Source organism: Schistocerca nitens, chromosome 7, assembly GCF_023898315.1.
Source record: "Schistocerca nitens isolate TAMUIC-IGC-003100 chromosome 7, iqSchNite1.1, whole genome shotgun sequence".
In the NCBI taxonomy this organism is placed as follows: Eukaryota; Metazoa; Arthropoda; class Insecta; order Orthoptera; family Acrididae; genus Schistocerca; species Schistocerca nitens.
Genome location: NC_064620.1, coordinates 567,706,319 through 567,712,318, shown reverse-complemented (window position 1 = coordinate 567,712,318; position 6,000 = coordinate 567,706,319).

Genomic DNA, 6,000 nt, shown 5'->3' with positions numbered 1-6,000 from the left:
CGGACAATCCTTTTTTCCACGAACAATACAAGACTCGAATAGAAGGGAGAACCGTTAGAGGTACTCAGGGTACCCTCCGCCACACACAGTCAGGTGGCTTGCGGAGTATGGATGTAGATGTAGATGTAGACTAAAACAGAACAGTGCCATAATGTCTGTAGCAGTATCCAAAGAAATAAAATTTGTGTGTTTCATCAGAACATCAGAGGATTGAAAAATAAGATAGATGAGCTTCTTGTATGCCTAGAAAATGGGATAAATTCTGAAGGTATAGATGTTTTGTGTCTCTCTGAACACCATGTAACCGCAGGGATGGAAAAGTTATATTTAGGGGATTACAGATTAGCATCTTATTCATGTAGAGTCAACATGGAAAAAGGAGTTGCTGCTTGTATAAAAGTCAAAAATATTGAAACAAATAGTTTTTGTGTAGATCAGATCCTTGAAGCATGTGCATGTGCGTTGCTACTGCAATATACTTCTATAGTAATTGTAACAATCTACAGATCCCCTCAAGCTAACTTGCAGCTATTGATGAAAAAATCTAGAGGCATTATTGAGCTATCTGTCAGACAAAAGGAAGCAGTTAGTGGTTTGTGTTATTTTAATGTAGATTTCTTAAAATATACGGATAGGAAAAAAGAGCTAGAATCATTGTTTGGTTGTTTCAATCTAGTATCTGTTGTAAATTTTCCAACTCGTGTGCAGCAGCGTAGTAGGTCACTTATCGATGACATTTTCACAGACAGTGCTCAGGCAGTAACTATTAATGTGTACCAGTTGTTAATGGGCTATCTGATCAGGATGAACAGTTAATGGAAATAATACATATACGTAGCACCTTACGGGCTTGAGGCTGGTTCATACAAGGCAGGGAGACTTATTGATGCGCATAGGATTCAGAGCTTTGAGAGGAGCCTAGAAGAGGTAGAATAGGATGAAGTATACACAGAAAATTATGGTGATGCCAAATTCAATTTATTCCACTGTAAATTTGTCTCAATATTTGAGCGTTTCTTTCCTGAAACGTTATCCAAAAAAGCCATTACAAAGTCAAGTAAGCCATGGATTACTAAGGGAATTAAAATATCGTGTAAGACGAAGAGGGAAATGTATGTACAGGCCAGAATAAGTCAGGATCCGACGTTACTTGCTTACTACAAAAGATAATGTAACATTTTAAGGAAATTAATTAAGAAGTCGAGAAGCTTATGTGTTCTTACAGAATTTAATAATGCGGATAATACGATTAAAACTATATGGCATATTTTCAAACGCGAGACGGGGGAGCTTGACAGTGCACAGCGTACCATACCAACAAAGTGAAATGATGATGTTGTGAGTGATAATTCACAAGTTGCAAGTATTTTTAATAATCACTTTCTGAATGTAGCAGCAAAAATAGGATTAAAGGGTTCAGATAAAGAAGCAAAAAAAGTTAAAGATGACATACACAAATAGCACCAAAAACCCCCACTGAAATTAATGGAATTATAAATATACTGAAAAACAAGAGCTCATGTGGTGTTGGAGTCACTGACAGAATTTTGAAGTGTTGTTCTAATTTACTAAGTGGAGTCCTTAGTGATATATGTAATTCTTCGCTGGCACAGGGAATTTTTCCAGACAGGGTGAAATACGCAATTGTCAAACCTCTTCATAAGAAAGGGGACAAGAGTGACTTAAATAATTATAGACCAATCTCATTGCTGACTTCATTTTCTAAAATATTCGAAAAAGTTACGCATGCAATAGTAGTCTCACATTTAAATGAAAGTAATTTACTCAGTATGTCACAGTTCGGATTCCGAAAGGGTTACTCGACTGAGAATGCTCTCTATACATTTGCCCATCAAATAGTACAAACCCTAAATAACAAATTATCGCCAGTTGGTATTTTTTGTGATCTTTCCAAGGCGTTTGATTGTGTGGATCATGTTACACTCTTAGAAAAACTCAGGTTTTATGGAATTGAAGGCTATAGACACAGCTGGTTTCAATCATACGCGACGAACAGAAAGTTGTGCTGAATAACACAAATAATGTTGGGAGGGTGGTAAATTCTAGTGAATGGGGAATTATCAAAAAGGGAGTCCCAAAGCGTTCAATTTTGGTTCCTCTGCTGTTCCTGATTCACGTGAATGACCTCTCGCTTAACGGACAGCAAGCAGAGATAGTACTTTTTGCAGATGACACGAGTGTTATAATAAATCTCATTCCAGTAAAAGCAGCTGAATATAGTGTTGAGGATGTCTTTCAAAGAATTATTAAGTGTTTCTCAGAAAGTGGACTCTCCCTTAAGTTTGAAGAAACTCACTATATCCAGTTCCGTACACCGAATAGAGTCATACCGATAATTGATGTAGCATATGAACAGGGCTCAGTTAACAGGGTAGATTTCTCCAAATTTTTGGGTGTTCACATTGATGACAACTTGAACTGGAAGAAGCATATTACTGAGCTTCTCAAACAGTTAAGTTCAGCTTCTTTCGCTGTTCGTATAATCGCTAGTCTTGGTAATAAACAGATCAGCCTCCTAACGTACTTTGGATGTTTCCACTCAATAATGTCTTGTGGAGTAGTTTTCTGGGGGAACTATCCACTTAGATATGAAGTATTGATTGCACAAAAGAGAGCAGTGAGAATAATTAATGGTGTTCGCCCAAGGACGTCATATAGGCGCCTGTTCAAGAAGTTAGGTATTTCAACTGAACCATCAGAGTACATATATTCGCTAATGAAATTCGTTATAGATAATCCATCTGAATTCGCGAAGAGCAATGAGGTTCATATGTACAACACTAGGGGGAAAAATGACCTTTACTATCCGTTATTGAAGCTGTCCGTTGCTCAAAGAGGAGTACATTATTCAGCAAAAAAAAGTTTTTTAACATTTGCCCAACAACATAAAGTGTCTGGCAGGTACAGATCAGGTTTTAAATCTAGCTTAAAATCATTTCTTTTGGACAACTCCTATTCCATGGACGAGTTTCTGTTTCAAAACTGGTAAAAAAATTGTACCTCTAAAGGTAGTTGCACGTGTAGAACTAACAATTTCAGTAATATTAATATTAGCACTGTTCATGTGTATATATATATCTTGTAATCTGACTTGTTGCACATCATATCGATAAAATAATCGTGAAAATGATCTACGGAACATGACATAACTCAACTAAACTAACGTCTGCGGATAACGTGGAGATGATGTTAAAAGGAAACAGTGTAAATATAGACAGGTTTTATACCGACGTTTCCGAGAAAAGTCTACGACGCCGACGCGAATTGCGCAGACGGAAATGTCGTTCCTTTTTATTTGCTGGAAGTTACTGGACAGAGAGCAGTTTTTTTAAATTTTTAATTACATTTACAGAAAGTCTGTCGACGGAAATGAACTGGGGTGGAAAGTATATTACAATGTATTCAGAAAATATTTCATAACGTTATAGCCTTTACAGCAGTGTAGGCTACATTTTGTAAGTAGGCTGTTTAGGTTTTTATGTTGGTAACGCCACGTAGCGCTCTATATGAAAATCACCTACTGTGCTGTGTGAAGACTGTGGGTGGTTAGCATTATTGGAATATTCGCTATTGTAGTGTTGGGCAGTTGGACGTGAACAGCGCGTAGCGTTGCGCAGTTGAGGGTGAGCCGCCAGCAGTGGTGGATGTGGGGAGAGAGGTGGCAGAATTTTGAGAGCGGACGATCTGGACGTGTGTCCGTCAGAAAGAGTAAATTCGTAAGACTGGATATCATGAACTGATATATATATGATGACTTTTGAACATTATTAAGGTAAATACATTATTTGTTCTCTATCAACATCTTTCATTTGTTAACTAAGCCTATCAGTAGTTAGTGCCTTCAGTAGTTAGAACCTTTTATTTAGCTGGCAGTATTGGCGCTCGCTGTATTGCAGTAGTTAGAGTATCGAAGATTTTTGTGAGGTAAGTGATTCATGAAAGGTATAGGTTATTGTTAGTCAGGGCCATTCTTTTGTAGGGATTTTTGAAAGTCAGATTGCGTTGCGCTAAAAATGTTGTGTGTCAGTTTAGTGTTGATCAGAATAAGTAAAGAGAGATATGTCTGAGTACGTTCAGTTTTGCACATCTGTTTGAAAATCAAATAACGTAGAGGTTTATCAGCACAGTACTTCATTAATTTTTCAAAGGGGATGTTTCAATTTTACTGTGCCGACAACATATGAGAAAACATAAGTGTCTTCTTACGAAAACTTTGGACGTCTCCTCTAAATGAAAGCTCAAACAGAACCTGGCAAGAACAATTAAACAGTTCTGGAAATTTATTAAAGGAAAACAGGAAAAAACTATACATACACATTTCGACGCATCGGTATAGGCAATATGTCTGACTTCTAGAAAATGGGTCTGAGCACTATGGGACTTAACTGCTGAGGTCATCAGTCCCCTAGAACTTAGAACTACTTAAACCTAACTAACTTAAGGACATTACACACATCCATACCCCAGACAGGATTAGCGTACAACCCATAGCGAACACAGGATTTTATAACACGCAAGACTAAATGAACATTTTTTTTTACCTTCACTGACACTATATCAACGAAAAAAGCGCCAGTTTTTAAAATCGAACAGCCAAAATATGTGCTTATTACACATATAAAACAGTGTCGTAGTATTTCGGAATGGAAGCATCGCTGAATTAGCTGAACAAGAACTGTTTAAAGCAGACTACGCTGTCAAGATAGTGCAGGTACTTCGAAGGACTGTCCGAATTAAAACATTACAGGGTGACGGCGTGTGCGTAACATCGCGCGTAAACGCCAGACTGATCCTCGGTGAAAGGACGCGGCCCGGCGCAGCGCGGTACAGCGCATGCGCCGGCGAGCCCGCTCGCGTCAGTGGACCGCTGGCAGGCGCCGGCAGGTGGCCCGCCCCCGCACTCGCAGTGTTTGACTCGCGCACACCGCACCTCAGTAGCGGGGCGACCCAGATTTCAGGGCAGTTTCTGCCAACTCGAGTCGCTACCCTCGGCCCTGCCGGCGCCATGGCTGACAAAGCAGAGCGGCACTTGGCCGCTTTCGCGCGTTTCTGTGTCTGGGGTCGCTAAATGTTGGAGCCGGAGAGCATACACAAGTTTCTGCCGAAAACGTCGCGGGAACTCGACGGCAGACTTGTGAGCTACAATACGGAGGCGGAATTACCCAGAAACTCGTAGGTGTTTTAAAAACTTCATCTGGCCGTTACCGGTCAAATGTTTTGAGTAGATCGAAGTCAAGACTCCGTAGAAATTACGCAACTTGATCTCGTCTTAATTTCCACAGTGAAACGAAGAGTGGTCAACGGACAAATGAGGCACGTAACTGATCAGCGTTAGCTTTATTTTTGTGGATAAAAATATTTAACTACTGTAAATTAAACATGGTAATTAATTAAGAATGAAGATTAGATGGGTAGATGACATAACTAATGAGGAGGTATTGAATAGAATTGGGGAGAAGAGACGTTTGTGGCACAACTTGACTAGAAGAAGGAATCGGTTGGTAGGACATGTTCTGAGACATCGAGGGGGCACCAATTTATTATTGGAGGGCAGCGTGGAGGGTAAAAATCGTAGAGGGAGACCAAGAGATGAATACACTAAGCAGATTCAGAAGGATGTAGGCTGCAGTAGGTACTGGGAGATGAAGAGGCTTGCACAGGATAGAGTAGCATGGAGAGCTGCATCAAACCAGTCTCAAGACTGAAGACCACCACAACAACAACAACAATTAAGTTGTAGGGGAAATTATTGTCCCAATATTCATGTCTAAACGAAGAGGGAAATAAGGACACATCCGAGGCTGTCTGTAGACGCAGCATTGTTTTCATCCAGCCCATGCTGCACGTAATATTGTGCAATAATCTAAAACCAGATTTCCTGGAAGATGGTTATGACGCCGTAGTCCTCAGGGATATCCCGCAAGTTTCTCCCATATAGCACCAGTAGGTTTTTTTGTGGGGATATATAAAGTATCTCAT